This window comes from Camelus dromedarius, chromosome 23 (assembly GCF_036321535.1).
Source record: "Camelus dromedarius isolate mCamDro1 chromosome 23, mCamDro1.pat, whole genome shotgun sequence".
Lineage (NCBI taxonomy): Eukaryota > Metazoa > Chordata > Mammalia > Artiodactyla > Camelidae > Camelus > Camelus dromedarius.
Window position 1 is genome coordinate 192,136 of NC_087458.1, and position 24,146 is coordinate 216,281.

The 24,146-nt window shown below is 62.8% G+C and overlaps 1 protein-coding gene across 2 annotated transcripts in view; it reads right to left on the reverse strand.

Annotated features, from left to right (window-relative positions):
- The window catches only part of ZFPM1 (zinc finger protein, FOG family member 1), a 66,125-nt gene that overhangs the window by 40,622 nt on the left and 1,357 nt on the right, over window positions 1–24,146 (reverse strand). The window lies entirely within an intron of this gene.

Sequence of the window (24,146 nt, forward strand, 5' to 3'; positions counted from 1 at the left end):
TCGCGGGGCCCTGGTGCACATCCACAGCCCTGGGCCTCTGCACAGCTATGCCCTGTGCCCGGGACCCACCTCCAGGAAGCCCCACACTCAGGTTCAGTTCTGGGAGCTTGTAGGGGGCAGGCCTGGGGTGGGGGCTGACAAACAGGAAGTGCTCAGAGAACCTGATTAAAGGAATAAGTGGTTGATGGGGCACAGGTGGGCGCACAGGTGTCTGCATTCAGCCTCTGGGGCTGGAGCCCGGCAGGCCTTGGGCCCCCTAAATCCAACCTTCCCTTGAAGGCTTGTGCAGGAAGTGCCCCATGGAGCCCACCCCACAGTGAGAGGGCAGACCGAGTGCAGGCGGCCTGAGCCCAGACCACCTGGGAGGGTCAGAGGGACCCGTGCCAGCGCGGTGGGCAGAGAGAACAGTGGAGAACCGCTGTCCGTCCTCAGCCTGCTGCGAGAACTCCCTCGTGCTCCGCTCCATCGCTCTCAGCTGGGTCCTCGGGCCCAGACAGGTCCTGGGGGTGGGGCTGCCTCCTGCCCCATCACCTTCCCCAGCTCCACCTGCCCTGCCTCCAGCACCCCGAGCTCCCAGCCGGAGCCCTCTGAATTCTGTCTAGTTCTGGACCCACAGACCCACGGACCCACGGACCCACGCATCCCAGCCTCCCCGGGACACCGCGGAGCTGTAATTACAGGAGGCAGCGGGTGGGCTGGCACTCCCCTCCCCTCCCCGTGGCCGGGCTCAGACCACACCGGCCAGCCCTGGGTTGAGCTGCATGCTCTCTCGTTCATGTGCCCACACGAGCAGGCTCCGCGGAGGGCTGGGTGCACCCCAGACCAGCCGGACTCGTGCCCCCGGGGCAGGCGGGAGGCCTGACCCTCTGTGGCCTCTGGCACGTACTGGGCCTAGCCTCTGGCCTGTGGGGCCAGCCCAACCAGGCACTGCCGGTCACCGTGGCCCTGGCGGACAGCACACAGGCCTGGGGTCGGCCTGATTGCGGCCTTTTTCTAGAAGCCCTGGTGTGTCCGTGCCTTGCTCAGAGCTGGAGAGGGGATGCCCTGGAGCTGCGGGCCCCTTGTTGATGCCATGGTGCTTCAGGACCTCGGGTACCAGCTCTGGAGAATGGGCGAGAAGCCCCTGCTTCAGGGGCTGCAGGGAGCAGGGCCCTGGGGCACACAGCTGACGCTTCCCCCACTCACCCAGGTGGGCCTCAGCCACCCAGGGAGGCCCAGAGCTCACGGCGGGTACGTTTATGGGAGAACAAAGACACCCGCTCCGCACAAAGCGTGACAGGAGCGTGGAGAAAGGCTGCGGCTGCGGCGATTATCCTGATGCCGCTAATTCATCCAGCACAATCAACCGGCTCTGATAGTGCAGGAGACAGCTGCCAACTGGCAAGCGGCTGGGGGCCCACAGGCAGGATGTGCCGGGGTGTGACCGGGCAAATCCCGCCCCGTGTCCGACTCAGCCACTGGAGCCCCCGTGACACTCCCAGGGCCACACGGGGGCACCTGGGTCCCTGCTCCAGCAGGGGCTGGACAGGAAGGTTTCTCCACTGGTGGGGTGACAGTGCTAGGAAGGACCCTGCTTGGCCCCTGTGGGACCCAATCTGCCCACCCATGGCCAGGCAGATGGTGCTCTGGCTGTGTGACCGCGGGTAAGTCACACCACTTCCCTGTGCTCAGAAACCTCAGCAGCTCCTGCCCCCCAGGACGATGTTCACCTGTGCTGAGCTGTGCTCAGGGCCGGGCGTCACCACCACCAGTCACCACCACCCACCTCCCAGCAGGGCCTGGGGGGTGGGCCTGCCTGCCCTGCCCTGCCCTGCCCCGCCCTGCCCCATAGCCCGTGTGGAAGGTATGTGCGGGGAGGGGCGCAGTCCTGGGCAGGCGGATGGGGTGCACAGAGGAACTGTGGAGGGCAGTGGGAGGCGGGCCCTGATGCCAGTCACGAAGGGCAGGTGCCCTGGGAGCCCCCTCAGCACCCCAGAGGGGTGTCACACTCACTTTGCAGGTGGGTCAACGAAGGCCCAGCAAGGTGGACTGACCTGCCCACGGCCCTTGGCCGGAACCCCCTCAACATGCTGCCCTCCTGGACTCTGATCAGGCCATTGCCTTCCTCTGCACCAGGCATTCCCCATGCCTCCCCTACCCCGCGGACGACCTGGGGTGAGGGCGACACTGGCCCTGTTGCCTGGCGGGGTGAGAGGACCGGGCACAAGGCCGAGCACCTGGCTGGGGGTATCCATGGGTGATGATGGTGGTCAGGGAGGCCGGGGCAGTGCTGGGCGCGGCCCCCGCTGCCCGGAGCCCCCTGGTTATCACGGCAAGCAGACGCCCCGCAAGCCAACCCGTCTCCCGCTCGTTAAGCCGGACGCCGAAATGGAAATGGAAACATAATAGCTATTTGATTGGGGGTGAGATATTTTGCATATTGGCTTGGCACTGATAGCGGAATTTCATCAACTCCCTTTTTTCATGCTTTAAAACTGCATTACGGAGACAGGCTCCGTGCCGCACGATGATCCCGAGTCCCTCCCAAGTCCTGGGCTGGCGACTATTAACAGCCCTCCTGCCTCTGATGCCGAGGCAGCTGGGGGTCCTCCTGCCCCAAAGACACTGGAGCTGTGGCCGAGGAGGGGACGAAATCCCCTGACCGTGGCCCCTGGGTGGACCTGTCTGGCAGGGTGCAAAGGGGGTGGCTGGGAGCACTGGACGGGCGGGAAGCCCCCGCTGGCACCTGCAGACTGCCCACCCCCTGCCTGGCCCCTGCTCCCGACCCCGAGTGTGGGTCTTTCCCCGAGGCCCCGCTCTGCGCCTGCCCGTCTCACAGCCACTTACGCCTCTCGGGGAAGGTCCTTGTATTCCCGGCGCACAGAGGAGGAGCAGCGGTGCGGGCACCTGCCATGCCTCTTCCTGTGTCTGGGTCCGATCCTGACCACAGGCCCGCTGGTGGGGTGGACTGTGGTGGGCATGCGGCCCTGCTCCTTCCCCACGTCCTGGCCTGCCCGGGGGGCTGTAGAGCTGGGAGGGTGGTGCTGGGCACAGCCTGCAGTGTGCAGCCCTGAGCACCATGGTCTCTTCTCAATCACTTGCTCACTCCTCATTCTTCATTCACTCATGAAACCGCCCCTGAGTCAATCTCCCTGCACCAGGCCCTGGAGACCCCGCAGTAGCCAAGACACACCCTCCAAGAAAGAAACACGAACAATGCCAAGTGTGGCCACAGCTACGAAGGAGAGGTGGAGGTGCCAGTCAAGGAAGGCTTCCTGGAGGAGGTGATGAGTGATGATCTAGAGCAAGACAGAAGGTTGCCTGCAACTGAGGAGAAGCATTCCAGGCAGAAGGAACAGCAGGACACCGGGGCCCACGGCCTTGTGCAGGCCACACCTCCCTGAGCCTGGTCTCCTCACAGAAAGGGGGCTTGACAGCAGCCTGGGGTCAAGGGTCAGCCAGGCGGTGCTGTGGGTGCTGAGCACAGACCTGTGGTTATTGTTATAACTTGTTATTGTTTCCACTCTCCAGGGAGGTGCTGCACCTGCCCCTCTGGATGGGGCTGCAGGGCCCAGGGGCCTGGCTGGAGGGAGCGGACTGGGGCACTGGGGCCTGGGGAGGCAGTGCAGGCAGGAGACAAAGACCTCCCCCAGGCTGGCCCTGGTCAGCTAGTGGGCGGGAGGGGGCATGGCGCTGCCAGGGAGGACCCTGGCCTCTGGGCGGCACACAGCAGCCGGATAAGGGCCCGATAACAGCGGAATTAGCAACAGATCCAGACTTTCCCACTGCCGGGCAGCGGGGCAGCTCGGGCCATGGTGGGGACACCCCACTCTCCCTGCTTGGCACCCCCAGCAGACTGGGCTGGGTCTGAAGCCTGACCTCGCGGCGGCGGCGGTGGACCGTGAGACCTCTGGTGATGGGGCCCCACCCAGGCCCCAGTGGACAGGACTCATGCCAGGCTGGGAGGGTCTCTGGTCCAGCTGGTGCCTAAGGACGAGGAAACCAAGGCACTGCACACAGAGGCAGCCTGGCCCAGACCGCCCGTTGGCTGCCTCCTGCCCTGCGGCCTCACCTCTCGGCCCAGGCCCCTGGGGCCGAGTGACTGGTGCTTCATGCCCGGTTCTAATCAGGAGCCAAACAATTCCAGGCAGAGGCAGATGGAGAGAAGCGGGCAGGGGTGGAGAGCCCTCAGCAGGGAGTAGGGACAGGGAGCCCAGTGTACGGGGCCTTGGTGAAGGGCAGGGATGTCCCACGCCTCACAGCCTCAGGCCTGGCAGAAAGGTGCAGGTTCTGGGCCCAGGGAATGTTACCAAGGCCTAGGAAGAGTCCCATTGGATCAGAGCTTCTTAAAAACTGAGGACACTTAGGGAGGTGGGTTCCCCAGAGCTAACACAGGCACTGCGGGAGGAGGCTGAGGGTCCGGAGGCCTCCTGGGCGCCTGAGGGTCCTCTCCTGCCCACCCCCCTGCTAGGACGCTGAGGCCCAGCATGAACGTCAGACAACCTCGGTGGGTCCACCTCGTGTCCACTCCCTCCAAACGTGGCCTGATGCTGCCCACTTCTCTCCCTACTGCTGCCCACGTGGGTCCAGGCCCATCAGCACTGGCCCCTCTTGGCTCCCAGGGCCCCACCCCCAGTCCCTCCACTGGCACCCCCAGGAATGATGACCAAAGTCCTTCTGTCGCCCCCACCCCTACAGCCACAGGGCCTTGACCCACGCTGTGCCTCTGTGTGCTAAGGGGGTACTGACGGCTGTGAGGACAAGACTCAGGATCCCAGCCGAGCCCAGAAGGGTCTCTGGGCCCCGGGAGGCTCAGGTTGGGAGGGGCCCTGCAGGTCCCCACTGTGACCCACCAGTGGCCCTCATCACCCCAGGATCAGTCCCCACTGACAGCCAGGGCGACCACAAAGAGGACGTTGGTGAGAGAGTCTTGGTTTATTTGAGCGGGTGGCCTGCCCCACGGAGGGGAGGGTGAGCATCTGAACTGTATGTGTGCTGGGAGCCTGGGCCCAGACAGCCTCCCATGCTGGTCCTGCCCCCTGACTGTGGGAGTGGCCCTGGGACAGTGGAGACATGGGCTGAGCAGCCTAACCCCCGACTTCTCTTGGGTGGCGCTCGATGCACCCTGCAGCAGAGGCTCACTGCTCCTCCCAGAGGAGCGGACACAAGCCCAGACTCTCTGCCTCTCAGGCCTTGGGGGTCAGGCCCCCGTCACGGCTGCAGCTGACTGTTGGCTTGTCTGCCTTTGCTGCCAGGCTGTGAGCTGGACCTGATGCATGCGGCTTCCTAGCCCCGCATGTGCGCAGGCCGAGCCCAGAGGTGCTGGGGGACCCGCTGTCCCAAGTAAGCCAGGCCGACCACCGTCACAATGCCCTCTGGGTCGTCTGAGGGCCTGGGGAGCCCGCGGCACCGAGGAAGAACCTGGGTGCTCGGAGCAGGGCCCAGCAGGGGCCCCATCCTCCAACAAGCAAGAGTGCTGTGACCTACTTCGGCATTGAACAAATTAAACGTTTTATGGAGCAGTCATTCACACACAATAAAACACGTGCTGTCAAGCGTCACTCAGCTTCTGGAGGTGTGTTCACTGAAAGCTGGGCGGGACAGTCCCATGTAACCCAAGGAAGACGCAGGCCCTCTGTGGGCCAGGCTCAGCCAGGGAAACGCCCACAGACCAGCCCATACCTGCTTCTCTCTGAGAGCTTCAGGGGCATCAGGGGCTCAGACTCTGGCATCGACCCCCTTTCCCAGCCAGTCCCCCAACACCCGCAGCGGGCCAGCCGTGCACCCTGCTCCACTGTGACCGTCCTGGCCTCCCTGTCCCCCTGCAGACCCCTTCCCTCCTGCCCTGTGAGGGTGTGGAGGGGAGACCTGGGTGCGAAGGACAAAATGAAACATTCCTCCAGGAGACGGCGGACAGGGGACAGGGGACAGGGTAAGACTGGCAAGCCGGCTCCTGGGGATCCGCTGTCCCGAGTCCCCAGGCTCCTGTGTGACGGCTGAGCTGAGGGCCACCTCCCAGGGCCCAGGACTCACACTCCTGCCCTCAGGCACAGACCCTAAGACTCACTGGCGGTGCAAGTGATTGCCGACCCCCGTCCCCCCGCTGTGCTTGGCTTGCTGGTGGTGCTCACCAGAACCCTTGCGCCGATCCCCCCACCCCCGTCTTCTGCTTGGGCGGTCTCTCAAACTCTGACTGGGGGGCCGAGGCCCACCATGACCTGACCCATGCCAGCACCTTCCCTCCCTGGCTCTGGCGAGGCCGTCCTGGCCTGAACGCTCACCCGGCTGGCACCCCCGACTTCTCACAGCACGACTACTCCACCATCACGTTCTCCGTGTGCGCCCCTGAGAGAGCAGGGCACCCCCAGCCTGGAACAGCACCGGCACACAGTAGGGGCTCAGGGAATACTGGTGACCACGTGACACGGTGGGGCTCAGAGCCACCATTGGATAGGGGCTGGGGTGAAGTGGTGGGGGACCCGGGGGAGTCTGGTGTGGTCCCAGAGAGGAGCCTGGGGTCTCAGCCTGCATGCTGGGGGTGTGTGACCAGGGACGGAGCCCCAGGAACAATAAGAGTGCCACTGCCCCCCACCAGCAGAAGATAAGCTGCTGGCCCTGCCTGGGACCTCCGAGGCCTGGGTGAGTGTGGGGGGCTCCAAGCTGGGAGGGACAAGATGTGGGGAGATAGGGCGCTGACACCCAGGGGGTCCTACACCCGTATGCCACCCGCAGCCACCATCACTTTCTTCTTTGGCCAGCCTGCAACCTACGGGTAGAACTTACGGAGCTTAACTGCCCCAGCCCCACGGCCACACCCAGACTCCCTGCCCGCATCACCCCTTGGAGCCACACAGGGCCGGAGGGACCATGAGCAGCGCTCAGGGCAGCCTCTGCACCAGGCCCCGTTCTAGACAATGGCCCGTGAGGGACTTTTGAGGCTCGTAATGACCCTGACAGTGTTACCCCCTCATACAGATGGGAGACCGAGGCACAGAGAGGTCAAGAAGCTTGCCCAAGGCCTCACAGCTAGGAGAGCGGACAGACTGCTCCCCTTTCCTGAGCCCTGCGTTCCCCCGACTGCTCCCACACCTGCTGCCCCTGGTGATAGAGGTGGGGGTGTCTGCTCCTGGGGGATCCTAGGCCTGAGGCCTTACCTCTCCCCTCACTGCCTCAGTTTCCCTTCCTGGCTCTGCATCACAGACAGACTGCGGCTCTGAGAAGGCCTCCCTCCCATTCAGGCACCACCCCTCGTCCCTTCCCTAGGAGTCACTGTGGGATTGCCATTTGTCCCCCTCTGACTGTCTGTTCCTTGAGGCCAGAGCCTGGCTCTGTCTGCTGCTCACTGCATGGCCTGGCCCAGGGCCCCCTCTCTGCCATGTGGGGGTGTTCACCTGCCTCCCTAGCTGTGATGGGGGGGTCAGCAGGGCTGTGAAGAGGTGGGCACCAAGGACCCCCTCCCCACGGGAGCTGGGGCTCCCTCCGGCTCAGACCCCAGGACACTTGTGCACAGCCCTCAACAGTTTAAGCTCTGCCAGGTCCCTCATCAGCAGTAGCCTATGAGGAAGCCAGCTCTGCTGTGTAGATGGGGAAACTGAGGCAGAGAGCAGCCACACCAGCCTCCACCCAGGGCCATCACGGGCTGCTGGCCACCTGCCCACATGGCTATCCAGGACAAGGCAGAACTGAGACAGTGCTAGGCTCTGGGACACATGGCTCTGAGCCCAGGGAACCTCCCAGGCCTTAGTTTACCCATCCGGCAAATGGGTATAAACCCACCAACCTTACAGCGCTGTTGTGAGGGTCGGTGGGAAAGGGTTTTGCAGCAGGTACAGATGCCTCCCAGTGTGACTCCCAGGAGCACTGTGACTTCTTCCCCCAGGGTCCTGCGTGCGTGCCCGCCACATGCTGGGTTAGCCATGACCAAACAGGTCCCCGATGGGGGTGAGTGGTCAGAGTGGGGGGCGGACACACTTCAGACATCATGAAGGGCCAGGATGGGTGCAGGATAGAAAGCGGTGGGTGGGCAGTGGAAGAAGTCACTGAAGGCTTCTTGGAGGAGGCGCTATTTAAGCTGTGAGCAGGGAAGAAATCCAGGCAGGCAGAACTGCCAGTGCAAAGTCCCAGAATCTGGAAAGAGTTTGGAAGGTTTGGGTGCTGCAGCTGAGGACAGCGTGGGTGGAGAGGCCGAGGGGCTGGGGCACAAAGGCAGCTGGCCTGGGGTTTATTCTCGGCACCGTGGGAAGCTAAGCACAAGAATGTGGACGCTGGATGGCAAGGAGGGCCCTGGCCTGTGGCCTCTGTGGCCTAGCCACCACCTCCAGGCAGTCCCCAGCTCTGTGCTGCCTCTTTGGGCCGCCTCAGGAGCCTCCCCTGCCTGGAGCCTGCCCCCTCTCTCGGGCCAGGGCCAGTGGGCCGGTCCCCAACCTGGGTCCCTGGGGGCAGGGGCCCAGGCGGGGCGAGGGGAGGGGAGGCGGAGGAGGCGGAGGAGGGGAGGCGGAGGAGGCGGGAAGAAAGCGCGGGGCCTGAGAAAGCCCAGCCCGGCTGATAGGGGAGAGATTGGTTTCAGCCGGAGCTGCGGGCCTGCCAAGTCCACATCCTATCGACGGCCTGCCCTTACTCCACATTCATCAGCGCTGAACTCGGAGACTTTATCAACGGGAGAGGTTGGCGCCATCTCTGGGCCTGGCCACTCCCGGCCCTCCGATGGGCCCGATAGCCGCTGACAGATTACCCGAGATTGTTTCACTCCCGAGAACCGATTACTAATGCTCCGGGGTGGGGGTGCGGGCCGCGTGGCCCGGGTGGGGTGGGGAGTGGCCCGGCGGCCAAGAGCACACTTGGGGTGTGTGGCAAAGACCCCGGGCGTGACGGCGGGGGGAGGTGGCAGGGGCGAGGGCGGCAGTCAAGGCCACGGCGTGCGGCAGGGGCGGCCGAGGCCACGGCAGAGAACCATGAGTGCGAAGGTGGCCGGGAGAAGGAGACGGGGAATAGTGCCCGAGAAAACGGGGGCCGCAGGCTGTGGCGTGACGCTGTCTCCAGATGGGCTGATAAGGGCTGACAGATGGAAGCGGGGGGCCGCGGCTAATGGAGCCATCGCCGCACGGCCTGCTCGTCAGATGGATGGAGGCAGATTGCTTCCGGGAAGGGGACGGGGCTCCAGTGTGACAGGGCCCTGCCATCTGATAGGCAGGGGCTGGAGACCCCGAGGGGGGACAGGCCAGGCGCCAGGGCCCTCCTCGGCTCTCACCCCCAGGGCAGCGGCCTCTCAGGGCCTGTGGCCAGGCACTAGGAGGGCAGGCCTGCCCGGGCTCGTTGCAGACCCAGCCTTCGGGCACGACTGCCCTGGGTCCTGCACTGGGGCCACTGTGACAGGGCCCTCGCATCACGAGAACTCCAGGCTCCACTCTGTGCTCCGGGTTTCATTCATGCCATGGTGCTGTGGCCCTGGGGTGGGGGGGGGTGGTTATCTCTCCTCCTCCAGGCAGGCCTTCCTGATGCACTGCAAGTCAGGAGTGGGATGTTCACTGGGCCTGGGAGACTCTAGTGTCCAGACTTGAAGCCACTAGCCCAGGCAGTTCCCCAGTGCCCTGGGGATGGTGTGCAGCAGGGAGGAAGGAAGGGGCAGGGTCCTTTGGACGGGCCTCCCCCTGGGGGATGTGGTTGGGTTCCAAGCAGCAGACCTTCTCTATTTCTACTGAACAGACTGGGAGACTGAGGCCCCAAGTGGAGAGGCTTTCCTGGGCCCACGGGAAGTTGGTGGCTGTGCAGGGCCTGAGCCCAGACCTCCTGGCCCAATGTGTCTCTCATCCCCATGGGGCCCAGAGCCACAGCGTCCAGGAGGCTGGAGGAGGGGGACACCTGGGCTCAAATCCTGTCGGGCAGGCCCCTCCCCAGCCTGAACCTGTTGGCTTAAATTCATACATAACAGTAGAATGGAGGCTGCAGGGGTTGGGGAGGGGGTGTCAGTGCTCGACAGGGACAGTGTTTCTGATGGACGATGGAAAATTTCTAGCACTGCGTAGTGGTGATGGTTGCACAACCTTGTGAACGTACGTATTGCCGCTGGTTTCACACTTGACGTGGTTAAAATGGTAAATCTTGAGTTACGTACATTTTGGCACTACATTTAGCACACACACATACACACACACGCCCATGAAGCACACAGCAGGTGCTGCATAAGTGCCTGTTCCCTTCCTCGGATTCAGGGACACATACCCCTACTCACAGCGACGCCTTCCCTGCCACGCTGCCTCGGGCCATTTGCCGAATTCAGAGACAGGCCAGGGCTTGCTGGGGTCCGGTCCTGCGTCCACAGATGGGGGCCGGAGACACTGGGGAGCGTGCTGAGTCCAGGAGGGACGCCAGGCAAGCTGACCGGTCCCGGGAACGGTCCCAGGTGAACCTCTCCAGTCAGGGTCCAGCCCTGCTGGTCTCCCACCAAAAGGGTTGAGGCTCCCCTGGTCCCACTGCACTCCCAGCAGCGCAGTGGCCCTCCCCGGCCTCAGGAACCCCCAGCGAGCCCAAGGCGAGCACCAGGCCTGGCCTCTCTCCCGCCATCACACCTCATTCCCTCCTCAAGACTCGCCTCTGCTGCTCCCTCTGCCAGGGATGCCCTTCCCCACACACACTGCCACCTGCCTCTGCCCTGTCTCTCTTCCATCCCTGTTCCCAGGCGGCCAGCCCTGAAGCGGCAGCCCTCAGCCCTGCCTGGGGGCCAGGGTCCTCCCCGGGCTGGAAGGGCTCTGCCCACCACCCACGACCCACCACAGCGCTCACTTGGAGGGGCTGAGTTTTTCTTCCAGCTCCTTTGTTCCTTGGGTTTGCTCTGCTCCCCTGGGACAGGGCCTAGGGTAGGGAGCAGATGTAGAAATCAGTCGAGGGGATATTTATGGAGCACCTACTGTATGCCTTGCGCTGTCCTGGGGGAGACAGAGCTGTGTTGAATGCGGGCCCCTCATGGAGAGACTTCGAGGCAGGTGCTGGGAGGCCCCCCCCAGGTCAGGCTGCCCTGGGGCTGTCCTTTCACTCTTGCGTGCTGAGTCCCTCTGACCCTCACACCTCCCACCCCGTGGAAGGACCGTCACCCCAGAGGTGAGGGGCTCAGCCGATGTCTCACGGTGGCAGTCTGGTTCTGGTCCGATGGCCCCCTCCCCGTTTCCTCCACCTTGATCTCAGCCCAAACTCCTTCCCTCCTCACCCCTCTGCTAGTTTCCACTTATGCATTTTTTGAAAAACGCCCACGCCTGTGGCTGGTTTTCAGGTCACAGAGCCCTGAGGGTGCTATGGGAGCTGGGGGAGCCTCTGGCCGGGCTCCAGGATGGCAGGGCCTACCTGGGGCCCCACTACGCTGACAAGACATCCCAGGGGGTGCAAAGTGCCTTGGAACACCATGAGAACCTTCCGAAGTTTCATGAAGGCTTCCTACAGACATGGTCTCCTATCACGTAAAGTCCTGAGAACGGGAGCCCTGGAGGACCCCCAGGTTCCAGAATACGTCACAGCCACAGATCGAGCAGGACCCCCACCTGAACAACAGAACGTCGCATGTCAGCCCTTGCTGTATGGATGGGGAAGCAGGCCCAGGGAATGCACAGAAACCCTGGGTGGCAGACAGGGCCCAGATGGGGAAGCAGGCCGGGCAAATGGGTGGGGGGCCGTGGTTTGTGGGGATGGCGCTGAGGCCCCAGCCCCAGCCTGTGCTACAGGGCCTGGCAGAGTGAGGTTCCAGATGGAAATCACAGTGGGGGGAGGGCAGAGACTGAGGGGACAGCTCACACAGGGTCTGGAGGTGCCCCAGACACGCAGAGTGGGAGGGGAGCTGGATGGCCTTGAGCCAGCCCGTCCCGCTCTGGAACTTGCTGTTCCCATCTGGGAGTCAGAGCTGGCCACACTGATCTGTCTGTCGGGGTCTGGGCTCTGGGGTCCAGCAGGAGGTCACCCAAGGGCCTGCCTGTCCATCCCCCCGTGCCCAGGCCAATGCGAGTCCTGGGCCGGGTTTCCACCACTGGGCAGTGTCCCCACGTATTAAGGGTGCCCCTGGAAGAGGCTCCGCCCCCACACAGAGCCCAGCCAATCCCTGGGCCTCACTCCTGCTCATTTGCATGTCCTGTTTCCATTGGCTGAGGACAAGCACAGGTTAGGACCTTGGGACCCTGGCTGTGGTGGTGAGGCCGGGGGCGGGGCCTGGGGCCAGGTTCTGGGGGACACTGGGTTCTGAGGGCCCTGGGCTGGCTCTGGGGGAGACTGGCTTTGTGGGACAGTTGTGGGGAACCTGAGCTCTAAGGGACTGGGCTGGTCTCTGGGGAGATCAGGCTCCGGGGAGCCGGGTTATAGGGGTGCTTGGCTCACGGTGACGTGTCCTAGTCCCAAGTCTGGGTCCAAAAGGGCCACCTGTCACACGGGGAGAACTCTGGTTACAGTGCACCCTCTTCCTTCTCCTCTAAGGCTCTGTTTAATCCTTCTCCTTCACCCCATCACAAATGACTCAGGGGGGAAAGACACTGACCCAAGGCCGCACAGGCAGGACGCAGCAGCGCAGCTGGGGCCTCCCCCCAAGTCCTGGCTCCCCACCCCAAGGCTGGGTCCTGCCCTTCAGGGAGGGCCACTTCTTATTTTTAGCTGCCTGGCCAGGGAGGGCTGTTTCCAGCTTCCTCTGCAGAGTGACAACACACCAGTGATGATTTTAAGAGGACCTGGCTGTCCCCGTTTCGCCCAGATCTAGTGGCACCATTTTCGTGGCTCTGAGTTGGAGGGTGGTGGGCCCACGGGCTGTGCGTGTGCGTGAGTGCGTGTGCATGGGCTTTTGTGCCTGGCATCTTGGTGGGTGAGATAACAGGAAACAACAGAACTGCCCGGAGCGGCAGGCAGATAGCGGCAATAGGGCTCACCCATCACCAGGGTCGCCGTTCCCTTTTCTTTCTTTCTGGCTGTGGGCAGGGTGGAGCACGCCGCCACCCCCACCCCAAGCTGGGGGCCTCCCTCTCAGGTTCCCTCCCACTGTGGCCGACATGCCCAGCAACCGGCCCAGAGCTGCCGGCTGGAAGGGGTCCCGAGGGTCACAGTCACCACTGAGACAGGGCAGGAGAGCATGGGTCCCTGAGAGAGGACCCAGCAAGTGCGTCGTGGGGCCAGGAGTTGAACCCAGGCCTCTCTGGCCTTGAGGCTGGTGGCCTGGAGAGCACTGAGCTTCTGCCTTGAGAAGTCCTGAGAGCCCTGGAGGACACGGCTAGGCGGGGACAGCCCAGGGGAGACAGCCAGTGTGGGCCAGTGACTCTCAGCCCAGGGTCTGCAGGGCAGGTCTTGGTGTCTCCAGCTCCATTTTACAGATTTGGAAACTGAGGCTCAGAACAGGTGAACCCCAGCGACGGGGGCAGGCTGGGCCCCTTCACTCCCTCTGTGTTTTCTCTGGCCCTGATGAAAGCAGAGGGTTGTCTAGGGCCATAGGAGACATGTTCTGGAACCACCCACATCACCACGTGAGAGCATGAGGGCCTGGGCCCCTGCAAACTGGAGCCACCTGCCAAAACCTGCTGAGGAAGAATGCTGGTGGGATCTGAGGAGGGAGTGCAGCAGGCAGGGAAGGCCCTGGGGACCCTCACCCCTACCTGTGTCCCCTAGAGAACCCTACGGCCCGAGGAAGCCCATCACACAGTCTGGAAACAGTTAAGTCACTTGCCCAACCGCCCACCCCCCAGCCCAGGGGCAGGATTCAAGCCCTGGACACCCCCTTACACACCTGCCCCCTCCCCCGCATGTGCAGCCATTTTACTGGAAATAGCTGACTTCCTTTAGAATACTGAAAGAAAATAAAACCCAAAAGACAGAAAGAAACCAACCTTATCACCCAAGGAGCCTGTTTTCTGGGGCAGATGAAATGGCACCTACCTCCTTCACCGCGCTAGGACAGGGCTGTGTGGCCCTGAGCAGTCACTCACCCTCTCTGTGCCTGGGCATTTCTCTCCAAAACAGAGGAGGCAGTCCCCTTGGGGCAGTGGAGGCCTGTGGCCACCAACACCCCCGGAACTGCCAGCCAGGATGGAGACCCAGCCCTCGACCAGGCCTCTGAGCCAGGTCTCCAAGGCTCCCTCCCGTGCTGTGGGTCCTGGGCTGAGTTCACCCAAGGCTCCCTCCTGTGCTGCGGGACCCAGGCTGGGTTCAGGCCATCTCGGAGGCTTGAGTCCTCTGAGGATAAACGAGGACAGAGGTCCCCTCCCGGGGCTGCTGGGAGGGCCCTACAGGGTGATGCAGGTCAGGTCCACGTGCTCAGGAAGGGAGCGATCCACTCATGACGGCTCTCTGTGGGTTACTCTGACTGGGGAGTCCCAGAGCCACCCAGAAATGCCACCAACTGCCCACACCGGTCTCCTGCCTCTGGGATCCCAGAGAAGCTCATTTCTCAAGGGTAAAGGGGACGGGGGTCGGGGCGTGGATATGGCCCCGAGCAGCCCCTCAGCCGGGCGGGGCTTTCTGCATCATGGGTGGGCTCGGCTCAGCCACGGCTCCAGCGGGACTGTCACGGCCACGGGGCCCTGGCTTTCCCTGAGCGGGCGCCCGACCCCCACAGCTGCCGCACCTGTCCCTCAGCGGGAGGATTAGCCCCACGCAGGCCCTAATCACTCTCATCGCAGCATCAGCGCCGGATCTCGGATCAGCTGAAGGAGGCAGCTTTATCCAGACAGACGCAGGGATGTCCCCTCAGCCCCATCTGGGCGTAGCTGTCACACGTGGCAGCCAGGCGGGCCTCCGCAGGCAGGGTGGCTGGGGACTGGGCAGGGAGAGCCGGGAGCCCAGCCCTGCCCAGCCCCAACCGGCAGGTGGGGCTCCCTTTGGTCCCTCAACATTTATTGAGCACCCACTGCATAACTAGGCACCGCTGGTTCTAGGGGCCAGGGAGAGAGCAGAGACCCAACTGGGCCAAATCCCGGCATCCTCTCTCCAAGCCTGGGCCCACTGGACAGATAAGGGCACTGAGGCCCAGGGATATGTCCCAGCAGGGAGAGCCCCGGCAGCCGGGTCCAGACGCTGGGCCCTTGTGAGGAGCGGAGGAGGCTTTAATTCCCCGCAGAAGGCTCAGCCCCCAGCCCTCACTCCCTGCAACATGGTTCCTGCCCCTGCTGCTGCCTTTCTGTGTGGAGGCCTCTGCCTTCCCCTCCCCAGCCTGGCCCCTGGACGCTGTCCTTGTACAGAGGCCTGGGAGGTGCAGGCTGGACGTGCCAAGGTTCACAGCGGGCCCGGGGGGCCAGGAGAGGCCCGGAGAGACGGCCCCCGCCCTACCCACCCCCTCCCTACCTTCTTTTTCAAAAACATAATTTATCTGTGTATTATCAAGAAATCCAGACACTTTAATCAGTGAGCTATGAAGTCAGAATTTCCATTCTTATCTGCGGGAGGAGTGGAAATGGAGGAGATAGGCTGGAGCGATCGCTGGTGGGGAATGTTAATGGGTGGAGAGGCTGGGCTATTGGCCACGGAGACGCCGTATCTCCCCCATTATCAGGGCCGTATCTCGCCCACCATCTTGGCGCAGTAATGGGGCCAGTTCAACTTTCCGAGTTATCACAGGGGCTGAAACCTGCGCCCGCCAGAGGCCTGGACCAGGAGGCGGTTCCGGCGGACCAGGCCTTGGCCGGCAAAGCCAGGAGGGAAAGGGGGCCTAGAAGGGGCCCCCGAGGGCCTGGGTGCCCACCAACCATCAAGGCCATGGCAGTGAGTGCGGAGGGGCCCTTCTGCTCTCTGGGAGAATGTTTGGTTTTGTGGAGCTGGGTACGGGCATGTCGTGGGAGGGCAAACTGAGGCAGGAGGCCACCTCAGGGTCCCAGTGGGTCTGTGCCAGGCCCATGAAGTGGAAAAGGTGGATGGTGTGGGGGTACTGTGAGTGGGGCTGGGATGCGAGCAGCCTGCCCTCCTGCCTTTTGACCCGAAGGGTCCCCCGTCACCTCTGCTGGAAGACTTTTCCAGACCCCAAGCCCCAGGAACAGGAAACACAGTAACAAAACAGCCGGGGGGGGGGGGGGACCATCCTGGGGACGCTGTCCCTGCAGGCACCGGCGGAGGCTCAAAGTGTGCTAGGTGCGCCTCTAAGATGCTGAGGCTTCCCGCCTGCCCTCAGGGCCCTATGGGCACGCCGGGGGTGGGTCCCCAAGGGCCATTAATGGAACACCTCTGTCCACTCAAGAGGAAGGGGCCCTCAAATCCACTCACTCCCTGGGGAGCCCTGCAGTTGCGGCTCAGGGCAGGGCCTCACCCGAGGACCCTGCTGCCCAGATGCCCCGTCTGACCAGGAGCTGCCCTGGCAGGTTTGGCTGCTGTGCGCTCCCTGGGTCCAACTTGCAAGGTGGAGAAAAGAGAAGTTAAGGCAGGGGGCTGTGGCAGGTGCAAGTAACCGGGGCAGATCGGGAGCGCTGGAGGGACCGAAGTGACGCACCAAGGGGGACCGGAGGGATGCAGCCCTGGGGAGACTGGGGAAAGGAGAGGTGCCCTCTGCCCTCTACATTGTAACTTTGTCAAGCAACACAGATGACTCAGGGGCTCTGGGCCAGGCAGGACCTCTGCTGTCAGGGCTGACCAGCCTCACTGCCCCGCGAGGTCGGCATCATGGTTCCACTCTGTAGGGGAATCGAGGCCCTGGGAGGCCTACTGACTTGCACTCAGCCCGGCGTCCCCTCAGCATCCCCATCTCGCAGAGGTGGAGGCTGAGGCTTAGGAGGGCAAGGTAACTTCTGTACACCCACAGGGTCTAAGAGCCTCCACCCCAGGATTCCAGCCGGTCCTGGCAGTGGTCGTCCACGCGGAAGCTCCTGCAGCCACCCACATTCAGAGCCCCCACTGTGGCTGGCCCTTCCTCTCCAGGAAGCAGAATGCCTGCAAGGTCTAGGGGTGCCTGGGACATAGGCACCCAGCCCAGGAGCTGGGGCGGGGATGCATAGATCACCCCATCGGTCCCATTTCTACATTGTTCATGTGCTGTGTGATCCTGGTGCAACTACCCACCCTCTCTGATCCTCCATTTTTCAGGGTGCAAAATGGTTTGAGAACCCTGACCTCAGTGGGTGTTCGCAGAATCACAGGAGCGGATGCCTGCAAAATGCTTAGAGGGGAGGAGGGCTCCGAGGCTGACTGGCTGGGTCTCTGTCCCCACTCCAGCCCTGGGGTGGGGACTGAGGGAACCAGGAGCACTGGGATCAGGGCTGAGCTCTGATCAGACCCGGGATCATGGAAGCTGCACACCATCACCTCTTTACAGGAGGGGAAACCAAGCCTCTGAGAGTCCATGGCCGCAGGCGGCCCGGGCGGCCCCGGGGAGGCAGAATGCAGGGACTGGAGGCAGGGGGAGGGGCCTGCCTGTCTGTCTAACCCAGCCCTGGCCCAAGGTCAGCTACCGCATTCCTGCTCCAGCAGGGCCACTGCCTTTTCCCAAGTGGGAGGGAGGTGGTGTGGTGGTGCTGGGCTGAAGAGGCCTCGGAGGACGCAAGGTGACTCAGGATGGCAGGGCAGGTGGCTGGGGGCTGTGTGGGCACTGCCCAGAGAAACCTCGGCCCACCCTGGGGTCTACACACCCAGGTCCTGTGTTACAGGGCTTAGAGCACATCACTGTCTCCCAGAGCCTCAGTTTTCTCACTGGTAAAATGGGTCAATCCATAAGGATGAAGATCCTTGGACAGGAAGGGACTGATGAGACGTGGACGTGGGGCCAGCCTAGCCCAGGCTGTGGCGTAGTCAGGGCACCCCTACCCACATGTCCCTCCTTCCAAAACTAACACATGAAGGGGAGGAAGGTGGGAAACAGGACTCTGAGTGAAGTGTCCAGCCCTTGGGGCTTCTGGCAAAATATCAGTAATGCAACCAGCAGCTCCCAGAGCCACGACATCCACACGACCCTGGACTGCACTTTACAGTTTGCATCTGGGATCTCACAGACCCCACATACAGGCCCCAGGAGGGAGGTGCTCTTAGGAAGCTCCTGCTTCAAAAGCAGAAACTGACGCATGAGAGAGGCCACTTGCCCACAGGGTCACAGCAAGGCCAGGACTTAAGGCTGAGTGGCAGCCCCCCATGCAGTGGCCTCCTGCTCTGGAGACGAGATCTGGCCTGCAGCCCAGAGGCCTCAGAGGACAGCCCAAGCCGGGATCTCCGAGCCCCCATGCCATGCTTTTGGGGATGGGGTGGGGATGGAATCGGGGTCCCAGAGGGAAAGGTCTCTGTCCTGAGCCTGCCCAGTGGCCCCAGGGACAGCTGGGGTGGGTGGGAGCAACATGCCACCAGCAACCAACAGCTGGGGCCCCCATCTGACCTGGGACACCAGGGGTGCCCGAAACACACTGCTCATTAAGCACCCTCTGGGTCCCAGGCCTCCATGGGCGCTGACGGGCCTCCAGAGTATGCACCCTGTTCCACAGACAGGAAAGCAGGAGACAGCCCCGAGGTCACTCAGCTGGGAGCCGAGGGGCTGGAGCTGAAGTCAGGCCCGCAGTGCTGAGGTGGAAAGTCGGGGGGCAGTGGAGAGTGAGACCAACCACCCCCGTCTCCTCCTCCTCCTCGCCCTGGGGCAGCACTCAGTCCTGGCCTCTTGCCACCTTCACATCCTCATTTGAAAAATGGGGTGTCAGACTGCGACGTGCCGCTGATCTGTGGGCAAGCTGAGGCAGAGAGGGGTACTTTCTTTGACACTGCCTGGGCCCTGCCAGGAACACCAAGATGTCCTTCCCGCAGAGAACCCCGCTCCTCCTGGACCCACTCCCCCGGGCTGAGCGGGCCCACTGCTCTCCTGACCTGCCAACTGCTGGCCAGGGATCTTGGGCAAGCCCCTGTTCCCTTCCAGGCCTCCAGCTCCTTATCTGTGAAATGGACCCAGGGACACAGGAGTCTGGGGTCCCCTCACTTGGCAGCCTGACCCCACAGCCCTTCACCTCTGGGCTGGCTTGGTCCAGACCCATCCAGAGCTCAGGCAGGGAGATGATGAGGTGGGGTGTCTTAGACAATTCCCCAGTGTAGCCTCTCCTCTCTGATGAGGAGACCCCAGCCCAGAGTGGGCAAGCAATGTTCCAAGGTTGCACAGCCTGGGTACCCGTCTGGCAAGTTGTAGTGGGAACGGCTTGGGGGACAGGCCGGGCAGGCTGAGGGGCCCACTTCCAGGGCAGGGGCTTTGCATGTGGTTCACTCTCTAATGAGAGTTTGGGAAAAGGGAATTGTCCATCACAGATAAGCTGGAAACCACAGATCTGACTTGACTGATTGACCACAAAGATACTGTTCCTGAGGAGGACGGGGATGGTGACAGCTGTCTTAGGTGACATGTAATTCCTGTTGATTCTCACAGCCATGCCCGGGGGGGCCACCAGTGTCCTTATCCCCATTCTGCAGATGGGGAAATCGAGGCAAAGCCACTGACGCTGGAAGGGGCTGGGCATTCAACGGACTAAAAGAAGGCAGGGAGAAATCCTCCAAGGGTCAGCTTGAACACACGCCCTGGTTGGGGGTCAGCCCTGATGGGAGCTGCCCCCGACCCTGAGTGCAGGCTCCCCCTCCTCACAGGAACACACGCAGTGCAGCCTGATGACAGTGGAGCTCCTACTTGTCGGGCCACCTGCCTCGTGCCACAGCTGAGGTCACAGAGGCCCAGCGGCCAGGACGCATGGAGGCCGGCACTGCAGATGTTGCTGCCCCCACTTCTGCAGCCCCCTTCACCTGGGCCACTCCTCCCAGATGAGGTCCCGAGAGCGGACATGGATGATGGCCTCAGTCTCCCGCTCTGTGAGATGGGGCCAGGGGGCAGTGCCAGGAGGACCCAGGGCTATGTGGCCAAGTGGGCAGGAGCCCAGCCAGGCTATGTGCGGGCCCAGGCCTGGGTCTAGGGCTTGGTGATACCAATCAGTGAGGCAACAGCTGCCTCCAGGAGGAGGCCTGTCGATGGCAGATAGGCCTGCCGGGAGTATTATTCACGAGCCCGTCAAGCCCCAGGAACGTCTGGTTGGCATAGAAACAGGAGATAAGGGGTACAATTAATGGCATCGCATTCCCTCCTCCTTTCTTCCCCAACTGACCCATTTAAATCCCAGGTGGGGCTGGTGCCATGCTGGGCTCCCAGTGACCTCTGGGGAGGGGCTGGGCAAGTGGGCCAGATGAAGCTGGGGCTCAGGCCCAGGGCAGGGCTGGATGAAGCCCCTGGGACCCCCTCTGCCCGGGAACATGGTAGGAAGGAGGCCGCGGGAGACTCGTGAGGGCAGGGCTGGGGAGAGGCCCCTGGGAGCCTCTGTTCTCAGAGGCCCATTTCACAGATGTGCAGACTGAGACCTGGGGAAGCCCGGGGCAGACAGAGGCAAGAGGGCTGTGGGAAAGCAGCATGATGCTCAGAGTGGGGAGTGGGGTGGGGGAATTTCAACTCTGGTTGTCATTTTCTAGGGCGAGAGCCTTAACCTCTCTCTGCTGGTTTCCCCAAAATGTCCACGGCGATAAAAATAGGACCTGCTTTAAGCTAATATGTGGCCTGGCACAGAGTAAGCACTGTAACTATTAGCTACTATTAGTATTATTATTACTATCTAATGAGTGAATGAACTGTCTTCCCTGAGGCCCAGGAATGCAGGAAAACCAAGAATGGCCTGGAGCCAGAGAGAAGCCCCAACCTCAGGGGGCGAGGGCTGGGACCCCAGTGCTTGCCCACCAGAGCTCTGCTCAAGGCCAGGTTCAGGGGCTGGCGGTTGTAAGCAAGTCTCTCCCATCTCCAAGGCCCTGGTCCCCGAGGCTCATGGCAGCTTGGCCCCTAGGGCTCTGAGGAGGTGGCCGAGGCCTGTGGAGGCAGGCTCAGGCCCTCCGTCCCCACCCCCAGATGGCAGGCAGCATTACACCCGTTTCTCAAAGGGAAACCGAAGCTGTGGAGGGGAAAGCAGCTTGCCCACGAGGGCCCATCGGGGAGCCAAAGCCCCCTCTTCCCTGCTTCTCTGCCAGCACAGCAGGGCGGTGGGCTGCAGGGTGGCCCCCGGGAACCAGCAGGACTCCCGGGGCCTCCCACTCTTGGGAGGGGAGTGTGAGTGGCTCTGTGCAGATATTCCCCCTCAAGTTCATAAAAAGTCAGAGAGAGACCACCCCCCCTCCTTCCAGCCTAACCCAGGCTCTCCCTGGGACTGGCCCTCCTCAGGTGGCGCTGCCAGCCCCCAGGTGGGCGTCGGGCTGCTGGGGAGAGCAGGCAGGTGCTTCAAAGGTTGGAGTGAATGAGTCATCCTGTGGTCACCAATAACGTGTTTAATCAAACTCTGAGAACGTGAGAAAAACACCCTTGTAGGAGATGGGGCAGCTGTTGGGGCTGGGACTGGTGGGACTTCTGCTGGGAGCCCCTTGCCTGGCTGGCATCTGAGATCCGTGGTCCCCGAGGGCCCTCCCACTGCAGAGGGGCTCTGTGACCCCCTCAACATCCCCAGCCTGACCTGGGGTCTTATTCCTGTTCCCATTTTTCAGTTGGAAGTTGAGACTAGCCTACTGTCCCTGGAGGTGCCCTCATGGCCAGCCTCTTCCTGACCTCACTGGAAGTCCCCCCTTCCAGGTGGCACCCCACCTGCCCACATCCTACTCCGATTTTCCACACGACTCTCAGCCTGCCCTGCTTAATTAGCCCACCCCTCCCCAGCTCCCCAGGGACCCAGTGCTTGCACACAGCAAGTGCTCAGTAAAGATTTGCTGAGTGAATCAAGGCAGGTCTGAGAAGACCCTCCCTTCTGATTTGGGGGACCTGCTGAAAAAGATGCCAGCACACTGGGTTCCCCCAACCTCAGCCTGGCAATGGAAACCACTTTGATTTTTTTGTTTTTCCAAGAAAACTCCAAGCAGGTTACACCTACTACTTGCCAGGAACAACACCAACCCCAAGTTGATTCAAGGGGGAAAACACCAACGGTCCTTTTGGAGGTGACAACTCCGCCTCTGGCTATCTCACACCATCTAATAGGAATCAGGGGCGAGGTGTCCTCTCCCCTCCCCCTCCGGGCCGGTGCGAAGTCAGTTTTCTTTCATTTTGATGGACTGTACCACCCGCAGGGGGAGGATCAACTTCTTGGCAATTAAGTGTGTTTGGGATGAAAACTCGCCCAGAGGGACCCAGGCACGCACGCCCCCTCCCCGCCTCCCCCACGGGTCCGAAGTCCCCACTCGCCCCAGCCCCAACGCCCCCGCGCGCTGTTGTTGCCTCGAACCTGGCCGGGCCTGGTGGCCATAGATAAGGCCTCTTATCGCTCTTAACGATCGCCATCCGGCCGACCGGCCCGGCGCTTATCTCAGCTCACATCGACCCGGGCGGGAGGAAACCTCGGCGGGCCGGGGGCGCCGGTGGTCCCGAGCTGTGCTCCGCCCCGCGCTTCTCGCCAGCGCGCCGGGCCTATCGTCGCAGCCATCTGGCCGGCCAAGGCCGCGCTCCCGCCTCGCCCTCCCCGGCTCCCACGTTTGAAGTTAATAAATGGGAGCGCCTATCGTCGCCGCCATCGGTTGTGCGCCTTATCAGCGCGGCACATCTATCTTCGCGCGGAACAAAAGGCGCACAGAGGCGCGGGCAGCTGCGCCCTGGCTTTGGTGGGGGCGCGGGGGGCGGCGGCCTCAAGCGCTCGGCCCCCTCCCCTCGACACCGCGGCCTCATCGCAGGTGAGGCCAGCGCGGCGGGCACCCAGCTGCGAGGGCCCTACGCTCAGCCGCGGGCAGAGGGCGGGCGCGCGGGCGCCGCCGCTTGGTGGCAATCAGCGATCGCATCTTAACGCGTCAAGATCTGCCAGGGGGAGGAGGCGCCCGGGGCCGCGAGCTGCAGGGAGGGTGCGCGTCCCCGCCTCCCAGGGCTGGACCCCTCCCCTGTCCTGTTACCGGGAGTGCTGAAAGTGGACAGCGGGGGTTTGCCCATGCGCCCGCTTTGGTCCCTGTCCTCAGTGTACACCGTTTCGTCGACCCAGCTGAGCCCCGGCGTTCGCCCAGCTCGCGACCTTATCGGCGCTGGCGATCGGTTCCCAGCCTGCGATCTCCCTGCCCGCGCTATCTGCATTTCTCATCAGGCTGAAACACATACACACACGCACACACGAGAACAGACCGAACAGAGGCGCACGGGGAGGAGGGGAAAAAGAAACCAGAGAACCAGTGCAGATCGGGACCTGTGGGTGGTTTTAATACTTGAGTTGACTTGATAGAAGGCGACTTTCGGAAAACAGGTCCCGCTTGCACATTGAGGAGTCGGGTTACGGGAACCCGGATTCATGCTTGCCTTCCCCCTCTGGGACCTCAGGAGTAGACACTCCCCCAGCAGCATGCACATGGGGTCCTGGTAGCAGTGGTCACGTGGAGAGAAGAGGCAGTGCTGGGCTGCATGAGGCCCCCCTCTTCGCCTCCTGGCTGGCCCCCACGACCCTCCCGTCTGGCCTCAGAGATGTGGCCCCCTAAAGAAAGCACAGTGCCCTGCCCCTGGCTGCAGAGGCGCGAAGTTATGATTGGCGTGGGGTGGGGAGCCTGCTTCCTGTGCACTGCTCTCTCTCCCTCTCTGCCCCTGCTCACGCAGCAGAGCGGCCTGGAGAGTGCGGACTGTTCTTATCGCAGGGCCATGGCAGTGTGGACACAGTGGCTGCCCAGCTGCCCAGGGGAGTGGCCCGTGGGCCGGACGAGTGAGAAACTTGGACGCCTGCAGAGGCGACCCTGGCCTAGGACTGAGTCCTAGGAGACCCCTCCCTGACTTGAAGCAGCCCCTCTGTTTTTTTTTTGGGGGGGGAGGGGTATGTGCCCACAAGCCTCAGACGGCATGGCACATGGCCGGGGCACAAGGAGGGTCAGACTTTCAAGAGGCTGTCCCCAGGCACGGGAGGCTCCAGTTGGAAACGCCAGCGACAGGGCACCGGGGTCTGAGTGGCTGGAGCCTAGCGCACGGTCTGTGGTAGCTGCACCCTCATCCCCCAAGACACCGGGCTCTGCGGTCAGCAGGAGTGGTGGTGGGCGCAGGCTGTCCCTGCCTCATGGCCGTGCACTTCCAAGCGGCCCGGTGCCCCCTCTCCCTCCCAGGTCTCTTTCTCCCTCTAGATACAAAGCCTGAGAGAGTCAACCTCCCGAGATAAGATCACAATTTCAGCCCGTCCCGACAGAGCGATCTTATCAGGATGGGACTTGCAGAATGGAATATTTTAAACTTTATCTGAGCCCAGATCCGGGTC